Source organism: Chlorocebus sabaeus, chromosome 7 (assembly GCF_047675955.1).
Source record: "Chlorocebus sabaeus isolate Y175 chromosome 7, mChlSab1.0.hap1, whole genome shotgun sequence".
NCBI lineage: Eukaryota > Metazoa > Chordata > Mammalia > Primates > Cercopithecidae > Chlorocebus > Chlorocebus sabaeus.
In genome coordinates this window covers 105562587-105577110 of record NC_132910.1, presented here as the reverse complement: position 1 = coordinate 105577110, position 14524 = coordinate 105562587, and positions in this window count along the sequence as shown.

Sequence of the window (14524 nt, the reverse complement as noted above, 5' to 3'; positions counted from 1 at the left end):
TATGATAGATTTATTAATTTTCTGCTGATATGAAAATTATGTATTCTATTTGACTAACCCTCTACAACCTATACCTATCAACATTTGTGTTTTCTTTCTGATTAAGACAGGGACTTCAGAACTCTGTCAGTTCCCTCTTTTCTTCCCCTCTTCCCCAGTCAAACTACACACGCCTGCTTTGTTGCTGTTATGTGGAATTTTAGTTTCGGATCGTCTCACACACACGCGCGCACACACACACACACACTTTTTTCTTACAAATTATTTAAATTAGTTATTTATTCAACCCTTAATCCCATATGACTGCCTAGATTTATTTCTCTTAGTATATTTTTTCCAATCATCTTTTCAAAATTGGGCTTTGAATACAAACTTTCTGAGCCTTGAATGTCTGACATCATCATATTTCTTGCTCCATCATTTTTAGATATTAGTTTTTCTGGGTATAAATTCTTTTTACATCAGTACCTTGAAATAGTACTTCATTATCGTTTTGCCTCCGGTATTATTATGGACAAGTCTGAGGTCAACCTAATCTTTTTCTTTTGAAGATTTTATATTCTTCCTTTCTGTAATCATTTATTATTTCTCTCTTGTTGATCTTAAATTTTAGCACAATGTGTCAAGGTATAGGGATTTTTTCATCTATTTTGTTTAGTTCTCTATGATAATCCATTTGAAGATTGAAATCTGAAGGATCAGAGATTTTATCTTTCTTTGATTCTAGAATATTGTCAGTCTTTGAATATTTCCTTCTTTCTACCTAATTGTTTTTCTTATCAAGGATTGCTGTGAGTTACATGACATGTTTGCTTCTCTCCTACATCTCCCACAAATAGCTCTTTTGTATTTCCTACTCCTTAAAATAATAATAGCTTATATTTATGCAGAATTAGCTATTTGCCAGAAACTCTTACATGTCCTGTGCATATATTAACTCGTTTAATCCTCATTACAATCATATAATGTAGGTACTATTGTTATCTACCCATTTTATAGATGAAAAATAAGTCATCACATATTAGTTAAGTGAATTGCTCAGAGTGTTTCAGCTAATATTGGCAGAGTTGAGATTTGAACCCAGGCTTTGGGATCCAGGGTTCACACTTTTAACCACTACACCATGTGGCCTTTTATTTATCCCTGATGCTATTGGTAAAGTTCTTTGACTTTGTAACTTTCAGCTCCTAATTAACTTATTGATTGTATCTATTCTACTATTTATCTTTCCTGTTGAGTTTTTATTTTAAATCATATTTTTAATACACAACTGTTTCCACCTTTTATTTTTTTTTTTCTTAAATAACTACTAGTTCTTGCTTCGTGTTACTGTTTGTCTCCTTTATTTCTTGGAGAATATATGTTAGCTTATTTTCATTTGGAAGATATTAACTTAATCTACTATAGTTTGTTTATTGTGTAGGTGTTGCCCTATTTAGTTATCTAATATTCTTTGTGAGTTTATAGTCACATCTGCAGTCTTCATTAGTAATGTGAATTGGCGGTAAAGGAGAGTGTACCCTTCTTGGTTATTTAAGGAGTAAGCAGCTGGCCATAAGCCAGTAGGGTCTGCCTGTGTTTTAGTCATAGTACCCAGTGCTCGTGGAATGAAGAGAGAAGAAGGGACAACTCCAGGACCTGCCTCTATTTTTATCTACTCTTCACCACAGCCAGCACAACCCTGATGTAACTCTCCCACTAGGTGCTGTAGCTAGTGCTGACATTTTCCTGCTTCTCAGTGTCAAAGTTGTATTCCACCCAGTAGAATTTGAGGGAATGAAATTATATCACACAAGCTCTTCCCAAAATTTATCCCACGATGATGTCCACCCTACTACATCTTGACTGCTGTTTTATGCCAAAATATTTTTAGTATTCTCAGGGTTTCTCACATTTTTAACAATAGGTTTTTAGATCCTTTGAGGTCCATCTTGAAATTATGACATCTCCAGGGTTTGGTCCTGGGAAACTGCTTGCTGCCAATGCAAAGTAGCCATCTAATGAGGAACCAGAAACCCTGAACTCAGTCGTTAAATAAATACAGAAGTGGGAAGATAACTTTTTTGATATAATACAAATAAACAATTCATAATGTAAGTGAAGATTATCCCTCAGAAGTACTCAGTTGATAAACTTATTTTGTCATTTCTTGCTAATGGTACATACGAACCTGTAGGGACAGACTCCAAGGCTTCCCATTTTTTATCACTCCATCTCCTTAGAGGAAGTTTAATGGAAGAAGTATAAATAGACTATAAATGGAACTTGCTTCTATAACCATCTTCTGCTATTCTTTCTTTCTCTTTTCCCATGATGTAATTAGGGTGACCTGGAATACCGGAAAGTGGGCATGATGGGGTCCGGGAGGATGAAAGGCTGATTATGGATTTGGTTTTATAACCCTGGCCCCAACAAACTGACCTGGTAAACATTGGACAAACATGGCAGCACTGGGTTTTCATTCTGTTATTAATTTTGATGATGTTTGAAGAAGTAATTAAAAATGGCTTATTTTCAGAAAAGTGATTCTATTTTTCCCATTTATTAAAATCCTAAAAGAATAGGTTTAAAATAATGTATTTTATGAAGTTTAACAGATGTTTTATCTTCTGGACAGAAACACACAAGGAAGATGAAACATTTAATAAAAGGAGAAAATACAGGCCAGGTGGGGTGGCTCACACCTGTAATCCTAGCACTTTGGGAGGCCAAAGTAGGTGGATCACCTGAGGTCAGGAGTTCAAGACTGACCAACATGGTGAAACCCCATCTCTACTAAAAAAAAACAAAACAAAAAACAATATGAGCCAAGCGTGGTAGTGCATGCCTGTAATCCCAGCTACTTGGGAGGCTGAGGCAGGAGAATCAACTGAACCTGGGAGGTGGAGGTTGCAGTGAGCCAAGATCACACCATTGTACTCCAGCCTGGGCAACAAGAGTGAAACTCCGTCTTAAAAAAGCAAAAAGGGGCCGGGCGCGGTGGCTCAAGCCTGTAATCTCAGCACTTTGGGAGGCCGAGTCGGGCGGATCATGAGGTCAGGAGATCGAGACCATCCTGGCTAACACGGTGAAACCCGTCTCTACTAAAAAATACAAAAAAACTAGCCAGGCGAGGTGGCGGGGGCCTGTAGTCCCAGCTACTTGGGAGGCTGAGGCAGGAGAATGGCGTGAACCCGGGAGGTGGAGCTTGCAGTGAGCTGAGATCCGGTCACTGTACTCCAGCCTGGGCGGCAGAGCGAGACTCCGTCTCAAAAAAAAAAAAAAAAAAAAAAAAAGCAAAAAGGAGAAAATACAAATCATAACTATCATTTATTGAGCACTTACTTTGTTAGACACTGTACCAGAACTTTTAATATCTTATCTCATTGATTCTTCACTGCAATTCCATGAAAAGTGCTATTATTATCCCCATTTTACCTAAAAGAAAACTAAAGCTTAGAGAGTTTAGGTTTCTTTGTTTTGTTTTGTTTCAGCAATCAGTTTATTGACTTATAGAGTCTGTCAACTTGGGTAAGCTGACAGACTCTATAAGGAATCTGGAAACTCAGGCAAACAGCCAAATTGACTAATATTTGAGATATGTTGGATAATGAATGTGCTGAAGGATGCAGGTGACTGTTTCCGAAATTTATAGTGAGAATCCCGTAGATCACCAACAGGTATCATCCTTTACTTCTGAGCACCACAAACAACTTCTCATTCAAGTAACTGGTATTTCATTAGCATAATTATCACAGTCATGAATTGCCATAATGTTGGAAAACATATCTGAGAAGTTGGAAGTTTATTTGTAAAGTGATGTCTTGTGTGTGCAGGTATACACATACATACATATATGTTTGTCCATAGGTATATACGTGTGTGTGTGTATATATATATAAAAAATAAGATACCATAGAAACAATACACTGAGCACTTAATTGCTTGGTGTGTAGGACTGGTTTTTGTTTTCCTCCCCATGAGACTAGTAGTATTGAAGGACTTGGTACACCTACTGGACTCACGCTGTCCTGGTAGCAAGCTCTGGAGGAGACACCAGAGGCAAAATAGGCACCATATTTGAGAAACCGTATTGTCACTGCAAAGCTGCTGCTCATTGTTTTGTGGTTGAGTCATATACCTAGACCTTTCAAAGTAATAGAAAAATTATCTGCCAAGTGTTCCTCAGCGCTGTAAACAATTAAGAAACATTTTCTCGGTAGCTTACAGAAAAAAATTAGGGGTGGAAAAGAAGACTTCTCTTAACAATTTATTTATTCTGCAGACTTTGATGGACCATCCTCCACTATTTGTTATGGTACCAAATCCTGCAGAATACCAGTAAAGGTATAATGTATACAATCCCTGTCTCTGATCTATCTCTAAGATATAATTATAAAATTATATATCGATCTTGTATCTCATGGCAGTTTTTTCAAAATTTGATTGTGTCCAAGAATTGTCCTAGGTGATTATCAAAAATGCAGATTTCACAACCCTCATATATTTTAAATCAGGAGAATTAGCAAGTGGCATTAGGTCAGCTGCATATAAGAGAACAATCTAAAATAACTTCAACTGCTTGAATAAGTTAGCAGCTTATTTCCTCCAGAGGAAGACAGTCCAAACCTGACCTACTGGCACCACAGGGACCCCAGGTTCTTTCTGTTTTACTACCATTTGTGCCTGGCTTCTGTCCACAGAGGCACCTCATGATCTGGAATGGCTTCTTGTCTCTAGCCATGGTGTCTACTTCCAGGCTAGCAGCAAGAGAAACGGGAGAAGAAAACTTCATATTCTTTCCCTTTGAAGGAGGCTTCCTGGAATTCCTACACAGCATAATCTCCTTTTATTTGATTGGTCAAAACTTTGTCACATGGAAAAGAAGGCCAAATGTATGGCTAATTCCACTTAAGTCAAGATCATCTTACTAAAGAGGAAAGGGACTATGATGTTAGAGTAGCTAACTCGTAAGCTCCAGTAGATGTAGAATGTTGCCCCAGGAACCTGAAATTTTAACAAGTTTCCTGAGAAATTCTGATGCAAGTGGCTCATGGAATGCACGTTAAGTCACAGTACCATAGGAAATCAGAATAAAGCGGAAATTGGCTGATGTTATGGCATTTTTTTAAAGTCTATTTGATGGAGGCAAGCACCAAGGAAAATGTACTCTCCTTTATAAAGAATTTTGGAAAATTGGGTATCGGTGTTAATTAAAAATTTTAATTAACTAAGTATTGCCTTATTATGTATGTGTTATTATTTCCAAATATTTAGAAGAAACACTGAGCACACACATGTACACACACACAGATTGATCTGTGCAAGCTTTCAGGTGGAAAGACAAATGAATCTTTCAGGTGGAATCTTGAATGATGTAAAACCTCAGAATTATCAGTATGATTGCTAATTATAACTGAACAGTTATTTTACATTTCTAAGTTCTGATTTCAGAAAAAGAGGTGTTCGTTTATAAAATATGCTTTCGTTTGTATTCCTGGCTTCTATTTTTAAGGCCACACTTCCCTTTTCCCTCCCTCCTCCTTTCCCTGACAAACATTCTTGTTCTGCAGCTTTGTCAAAAAAAAGAAAAAGCACCTTACAGTCCATATCCTTTCTCTTCATAAACTCATTGCTTTAAAAGAGCCATCACATCTAGTTGCTGTAAGCTAAGCCAGTCTGGCCACTACTGGAATTTCCAAAAGTTCCAAAAGTTCAGCAGCTGGGTCAGATCAGTCGAATGGAGTGGCTAGAGGGATTAACAGCCACCCCAGGGCTCATGGTGCCACCCAGAAACCACAGGGCCTGGACATGCTTCCCAAAGTTTGGCAGCAGGAGGGCCAAGCAGCTGCTTTGATTCTGAGAGCTCAATTGTGGTGCAGAAGCTAGAAGATACAAGGATCTCTTTAATAAACATTAGCAGAAAGAATTGATATGTAGGTAATAGGAGGAACTGTAAGCATAGAAATACTGTTTAGGGTCGGGCGTAGTGGCTCACGCCTGTAATCCCAGCACTTTAGAAGGCTGAGGTGGGCAGATCACGAGGTCAGGAGATCGAGACCATCCTGGCTGACACAGTGAAAACCTGTCTCTACTAAAAATACGAAAAATTAGCTGGGCGTGGCGGCGGGCGCCTGTAGTCCCAGCTACTCGGAAGGCTGAGGCAGGAGAATGGTGTGAACCTGGGAGGCGAAGCTTGCTGTGAGCCAAGATCCCGCCACTGCACTCCAGCCTGGGTGACAGAGCGAGACTCCATCTAAAAAAAAAAAAAAAAAAAAAAAAAAAAAAAAAAAAAAAGACTGTTCAGAATATGAGGGGGTGATACTACCTATAGCCTCTTGGTTAACATTTATTAAGAACATCTATGTGCCAAGCCCACTGAAGGGCTCAACATACTTAACCTTCACAGTAATCCTGAGAGGTAAGTAGTAATACCCCCATTTATACCAGAGAAAATTAAAACAGATAATTTTCAGTGGATGTAATAACTTTCAATGGGGATCATTTTAATGGAGCAAGACAAGAAAGTCAGACCTTTGTGTTTTATCACAGAGACTTCCCCGTGAAGACTGAATAGACTCATCAGAGAATAATGAAATTATGGTGAGGAACTGCACATAAATGTGATCATGTTTGTGAAACAACACAGAAAAATTAAGAGAATTGAATAACAAAACTTCCAGTTTAACTAGTTATAGTCCCATTAAATCTAGAAATAAGAAAATTTTTCTTACAGTCTCCCATTAAGTTAGATGGTAGACAAACAGAAGAACATCCAAGAGAGGAGCAGTGTTTTTTTTTTTAATTTTTTTATTTATATATATATTTTTTTAATGATGAGAGTAATGATGGAAATGGGTAATGTAGCCAACCTAAAAGCTCACATGCTGAATTGATGGGGTTCCCACAAGCAGGCAGTAGGGGGGGCAAACGTCCCGGAAAACTGTGATGCTCTCAGAGCCAGACAAATCCACTTCATGTTGGTACACGCCAAAATGGTTTTTTGTATGATAGTCATCTGGGCAACAGAAGAAATTTAAGAAGACAGAAAGGAAAAATCCTTTGTACCTTAAACCCAGAGCCAGTCTTAAGAATAGAGATTGCAAACTCTGGGATAAGAATGTAGAGATAAGCAAATGGTTAAATAGGAAATTTACAATGCATGGAGATAAGTGCAAGGTTTATGCACACATGTAAGCCACAGCCTGAATAATATCACCACTAACACTGTCGGGCATAAGATTGAGAGACCACACAGACCTACCCTCTGCATTCTGATTGTGAGGAAGACTTGGTGTTTCTTCTTCCAAACCAGAGCAGAAACAGGCACAGCACCTGCTTTGTGCTCAGGTACGCAGTATAAACTTGTTGCAGGGAGGAAGGTAGAAAGAAAAAAGAAAAAGAATGGTTGGTTAGATGTTTGAACGTAAGTCTCCTGAGTGGCTAGAAATGAAAGATGTTTCTTACCTTGATTGCCTGTCTATAGAACTTTCTAAGAAATAAAATAACTCTGGGGGACCATGAAATTGTATTCACGCTTTATAATTTATGAGTGCTATATACACCGTGACTACTAGACACTAAGAAACTCCGTTGAAAAGTGTATAATTTTGTTGAGGAGTAAGACAAACTGTAAACAAGGCAAACTCATCAACTTCAAACTTTTAGCACAGAGGTATTTTGGAATGGCTTAGCCTCTTGAGCTCTGCCTCCCTCCACTGCCCATTTTATCTATCATCTATAAGATGGGGTCTCATTGTGTCATCCAGGCTGGAGGGCAGTGACGCAATCATAGCTTACTACAGCCTTGACTTCCCAGGCTGAAGTGATCCTCCCACCTCAGCTTCCTGCAACTGGGATTACAGGGGTACACCACCACACCTGGCTAACTTTAATTTTTTTAGAGAACATGTCTTGGTATGTTGCCCAGGCTGGTCTCAAACTCCTGGCCTCAAGTTATCCTCCTGCCTCAGCCTCCCAAGTAGCTGAGATTACAGGAACCAGCCTTTGTGCTCAGCCTCCCATCCCCCATTTTAGAATCCCTGGTAGAAGAAGGGTACTGGGCCTGCATCCACCAATTGATCCCTCATCTGCAGAAGGCACTTGGTGTGGTCTGTTTTTCCACACTGCTGCAAATGTTCAGGTTGGCACTTAGCAGGTGCCTAGAGGGGCCACGTGAAGCTAGGAGGACTGTCTTTATAAGAATAGACTGGACCATATGGCCTTCCAACAGGCACTGTCATGAACCACTTACCCTGCCTGTCTCCCACTTTCCCATCTCCTAGGCTAATTTCTTCTTCAGGACTTCACCCTTCTGACCTGACAGAAGCCTCGCTCTTGGCTTCTCAACAACATCAGCAAAGATTCCAGGGCTTGGTTTATGAGTGCTAAAGATTCTGAGGGAAAACTATAGTAGGATTAAGGCCTGTCTACTCTTAGAAAATGGCCAAGACAGATTTCTGCTGAATCAACATTACATACATCACACATGTAAATGATATCCTTTGATTTGTAACCAGGCCTGTCATTGCAATAGGCCTGGAGGCCTTGAGAAGGATTGCACCATTCCCCACTGGTGGAGAGCCAGGGTGGTCCATTTGCCACCACTGCATCCCAGCTTCTCAGCATTGGACCAGGTGAGTTTCAGTACTTTAATTTGGAATGCAAATTTTGTTGCCCAGAAATAACTTTTCCTCATAAACCTAGAGAGTGAATCCCAGTTACCAAGATGCCCAATTTAGGAACCTATGTGTACATCTGTATGTATACCAACAAACAAGATACAGGGACACATCTCTTACTATTACAGGCTTTTGTTTTATCTTAATACCTTTTGTAACATTGCTTCTCAAAAGGAAGTTGCTTTGCAAACAGTTCACTGTGGAATATAGACTGTTCATAATGGTATCAGCTCATAAACCCCATACTGTCCTTATTGGGGACTGCCGAACATGAAAAGTGTGTGGTGTAACTGGGTGCAACTTGCATGGCTACTGTCTTAGCTCAAGCTGCTATAAGAAAATACCATAGACTGTGTGACTTAACAGACATTTATTTATCATTGTTTGGACTCTGAGAAGTCCAAGACGAAGGTGTTGGCAGATTCCATTCCTGGTGGAGGTCCTCTTCCTGGCTTGCAAATGGCTACCTTCTCACTGTCCTCACATGGCAGGGAGAGAGAGAGATTTCTGGTCTTTCTTCTTCTAAGGACACTAATACCATCATGGGATACCACCCTATGATATCATCTAACTCTAATCACCTCCCGAAGGTCCCACCACCAAATGCCATCACATTAGGTGTTAGGATTTCAGTATATGAATTCAGGGGATGCACAGATATTTAGCCTGTAACAGTTACATTAACAAAACTAAAACCAGGCATTAATTGTGTCAGCTGAAATTTCAGGCTCCAGGGGCAGACACTGCCATATCTTTCCATATTTATTGGAAATAAATGTGTTGCCTTCTCATCATGTCAAGTGGCCACTGGCTAAATGTAACAGTGTGATCTTAGAAAGAAAGTAATGACTATATTTACTTGGTTTCCCTGCAAATAGGGCAGTGTGATATATTACAAAATTTTGAGTGAAAATACTGAGGTATGAGTCTTAATATAACATCACTGACTATAGGATCTTGAATAAAACATTTAGTGTGTTTAACCTCAGTCTTCTTGTTTGTAAAATGAGAATCACAGTTACCTTGTTGGTTAAAATGGCTATATGAAAAGCTAAGTCACTTGATATTTATAGGCTTAGTTTCTTCTTTGCTTTATGGGGTGACAGTTATTAAATGAGCAAACTTATGTGAAAGTATGTTATGAAATAATAAATCCTAAAATGCTATATATTTTCTGAAGCTGTTTTCAACTCAGATAATTATAACACTGTGGTCACAACATACCTTTTCCATGAGAATGGAAACTTTTGTCCTTTACCTCTGTAACCCCACTGCCAAGTTCAATGCCTAGCATATTGTGGACAGTGAATACATGTGAACTGAATGAAAGGAGTGAAGGAACTGAATTCTCTGTCATGGGAATAAGCTGGCTGCCTTGCCTGCTAGGAAAAAATTAATGCTTTAAGGCTACATATGTGGAACCCTACAGATCCTCTGGGTTCTTGGAAGAACTCCGTGATTCTACCAGGTTTCTTCCATACCAGGCAAAATTTGTACAAGTTATTTGAGCCTGGCAAGGAAAAGAATCAAGCAATCCAAAAACGGGACAGAAGGGATAAAAATTGACCTTTTCTACTTTTCTAAGAGTCTGCCCTGCTGTCTAGGTGGGACAATAACTTTGGAATCAAATGTTTTTTCTCCAAATAAGCTACTAATGTTACCAGTGTGGAATAAGAATCTTACCAGCTGGCAAGCTTGCAAACAATACATCAATATAGAATCTCCAGAGCAGAATGGGGAATAAGTGTCAGGAAAATCAGATTTTTGCTCTGGTTCTATTACGAAATTTCCTGGAGTTTCCTATGTTATTATAGGTCTCTAACTTGCATATGAAGAGAAGGGATTAGATTGGCTCTGGCCTAAGCCTCTCTAGACCTATCATCCGGGAGCTCTAAATGTGTTGTCATCTCTGTTTCAATAGATGATCACACCAACGGTTGCCATGACTGTCTACTTCTGACTGATAATTACTGGAGTTCAGGAGGGTTCATGATCTAAAGATTCTCCCCTACACTTGGGCATCCATGGCTCCTCAAGAAACTTGTGATCCCATTCTGTGCTATTATGAATGATACTCAGCATTGGTCACGTAACTACAAGATAGCATTGCATTTCACTGCACTTTGATCATAAATCAGCTTGGCAAGGTTGTGGTGACATTCCATGGTTTCAGTATATTAATAAAGCTTTCACGCTGTGGTCTCTTGCAGAGTGCTCATTCTGCATGTTGCATCTGTTCACCTTGCATGGAAAAGTCCAGAAGAGTAGGTGAAGTCCTTGAGAGCTAAGGCACCTGAGCCTAGACGTGGTGGGAACATGAGCACAAAGTTTTCTTTTACATTGGAAAAAATAAAGACAAATTCTGAGAATAAAGATTGATTCATCTTTCTCTAAGTAAGAAAATAAAAATAAAATAGTAATAAAACATAAAGGGGAAACCGGCAAGTTGACAAATTTTATGTAATTAATTACACTGTATGAGGGTAAACGTCCAAACTCTCAGGTGACGCCATGATGACAGTTCTTTCAGTGATGCCCATTCAAACCACAGTACCCCAAAATAGTGACTGAAACTTATATTTCTGCCCTATTAGAAGAAGAAAAAGACTGCAACTAATCCACGCCATTCATTCCCACTTTCTAGTATAAATTGAAGAATGGACTTCCTTTTGCGGGGATAAGTTTGGTTTGAAAACCAAGTAAAGAACCATATTTTGAGAATCACTGCTCTAAAAGGAAATCTCTGTTTCTCCACCTCAGAAGTCCAGAAATCCTACAGCTGAGGTGTATCGAGAATAAATGCAAAAAGAACATTGTCTCAGAAATCTCTGATGTGGGAGGATCCCCGTTGCACTGGCTTGCAGGGTGGTCCGGAGGAGCACTAGCAAAGTGGAGAAATCTGGCTGAGTTGTGGTGATGCACCAGCTGCTGCTGCAGTAGTGAAAGCAACCTTGATGGTTGCCTGCTGCTTCACTTCACAGAGGAGTTGCCCCTCAAACATACTGAGGTGGTGCAAATCCACTGCCTTCAATCTCGTTTTCAGATTTTCTCCCATTTCGAATTATTCTTTAAATGCCTTTATATTTTTAAATGTAAAGTTTATTGTCACCTCAACTTCCCATCCAGCAAAATTGCATGTAGTGTGCAATAAATTTACCATGGTTAAATTCCCTGGCAGTCATTTTTCTGTGATTTGTCAGAGGTGAAGTAGAGAAAGGTGTGTGGAGATGTGATGTGTGAAGAACAGAATTGGGGGCAGGGGGGATTGAAGAAGAACTAAATCTTGACATTCATCAAGCAAGTAGCAATTGCTGCCTTTTAGGTTTCTACCCAGCAGTGAGACACCTGGTCGGATCAGGTGTCTACACCAAGATAAAGCTTAAAAAGCTCTGATTCTTCTGCCTGAACAGATTCTTGGGGGCAGCTGCTGCTGAGCCAGGCTTAGCAGACAAGTGTTGTTTATCTGATAAATTTTTCATTTTGGAATCATTGTTTGGCTTATGATAAACAAGAAGGTTTTCTCAGGAATACTAACATATTCTTATTCAAAGGATGGTGATTCAGTCAATTGCCAGATAAAGTGGTCTCAAAATGCTACGTGAATTGGGCTAGTATAGGACAAAGGGGGGATAAGAAACCATTACTTTATCCGATTGTCATTGGCTCTGTTAGCCACCTGGATTTATTTAGCCTTCAATTATATTTTTCAATGAATAATTTAATTATAAAGAATCTGAAGTATTTTTGAGGTCATGCTGGTCAAAAAGTTTCCAAAAGAGTTTGAGTCTTGCACTGTGTCTTGATCTCTCTATTCTATCATTCCGTGAAAGGGAAGGAATGGTAATGGACTTTCCTCAACAGGTTGTTTAAATGAGAGCCCAAGAATTGAGAGTCCCATGTAGTGCGGTTTTAATCTCTACCCTTTCCCGATCCTCTGAGCCTGTTAGACTCTGAATCTGAATATGTGTTCTTTTCAAAGAAGCCAGTAGAAATGGGAATGCTCATTGATTAGACTGAACCTCTGATAGTAATCAGTCTTGGAAAAAAGTACAATTGTGATAATGTCACAAAAAAGAGTGTTTGTCCCTCAGAAAATAATTACAAAAATTAACTTGTGACAGGTCACAGTACATTTTGTTCTAAAGCATGCTGAAGTAAGAGATATCACGTGTTATACTGCTTTCTGAGTCTTTGGGCTTTATCTGTTTCTTCCTTCTCCCACCAAACTGCTACAAAGAGAAGTTCATAGTTGTTTTCCATTTACATATCAACCTACAGTCTGCCTTCTCCCCGCAACCGCAACATCCCTAACACCCCCATACTTAAAGTTAGTGGAATGCCTGTTAATCAAGGTCACTCACAGTCTCCCTATTGCCAAATCCAATGTGGGCACTAATCAGTTCTTATCTCATTTCTGTATCTTCATGCTGTTCACACCCATACCTTCAAAAGCTCACTCCTCCTTGGCTTCCTCATACAATCTCTCCTGTATGAGGTCTGCTCTAACCTTTTGTGCCATTATTTTGCAGTCTTCTCCTGGAACTATTCTGGATCATTCTTCCTTCCCCTTATTTGTAACCCTAGTCTTCCATCCTTATCTTAAAAAAAAAAAAAAAAAAAAAAAGTTATTCCTAAACTTCCCCAGGATGGTCTAGCTCACTCACATCCTTGGCCTGAACGACCACTGTTATAATAACTCCTAAATACATTCCTATCCCTGAACTCTGTCTTACGAGACTCCAATTTCCTATTGTCTACCTGTGAGAACTGTGAGACCCTGGGCTACTCAGACATCATAGATCCAAATCCAGATGCACACTTCTCCCAAGCCTCATTTTTTAAAAATTCCCCTAAATTAGCCATAATGCCACAGTACAATCGCACTAATCTGGTGCCTGCCTCAGCCTATTGTCCCTCAGATATGTTTTTTGCCCTGCTCAGCAGGCTGTTTCCCAGGCTCTCCTGTTAGCTGGTTTCTGCATTAGCTACCCAATGTGAAGTCCTCACAGGAGATTGGAGGGTAAGAGGAAAGGGAAAGAGAAGCCAGGGTATCTCTTATGCACACACACCACCAGACAGTACCTAGAATGGTTTTTGTTTCCTTGGTTGGACTGTATATGAAACACTCTCCATCTTTCACACCCCTCAAATCAATCCATTCTCTCCCCTCCATCTCCACTGACACTGACTTCCATCTAGTCTTCATCATTTCCCTTCTGCATCTTGGTAATAGACTTCATATTCTTTAATTTACATCTCCTTGTCCAATCCATTCTGTATATTGCTACAGAATAAGCTCTCTAAAGTGATCATCAGATAAAGCTCTCCCATTTAAATTAAAGCAGACAGCCATCCTCCAAGTGACATCAGTTATGAGTAGCTCCTTAAGAATAAGAGTAGATCTCCATGCCTGGGAACACATGGTCACGCAATTTGGCAACAAGTGATAAGCTCAAGGATGTCACCTGATCTGAAGGTACCAGACCTAAAGGCCATCAGGGGAATCAATGGTCCATGCAGTAGCCAGGCTAGAAACTGTTTACTGTGACCACAAATATTGCAGAGTGACTGGTCAGCTTGGTTAGATCACTTTGCAATCTTAAATGAAAGACAGTGACCAGGTAGAATGGAGCAGAAGCTAAAAGCAACAGGGTAGAAGTGTAATGAAAACCACAAGGCAGCAGAAACAGTGGTGCAGTATGAGTTAGTGGCAGTAGGTGGGCCGCCATGCGAGTAGCCATCATAAGCTAAATGGGAACAAACAGCAGCACCAGAATCTAGACTCAAGAAGATATCACTAGAGTTGTTTGAGGACACAGGAACAGTTGTGAGCTGAGCAGGGATCAGTGACCGTTCATCTGCTG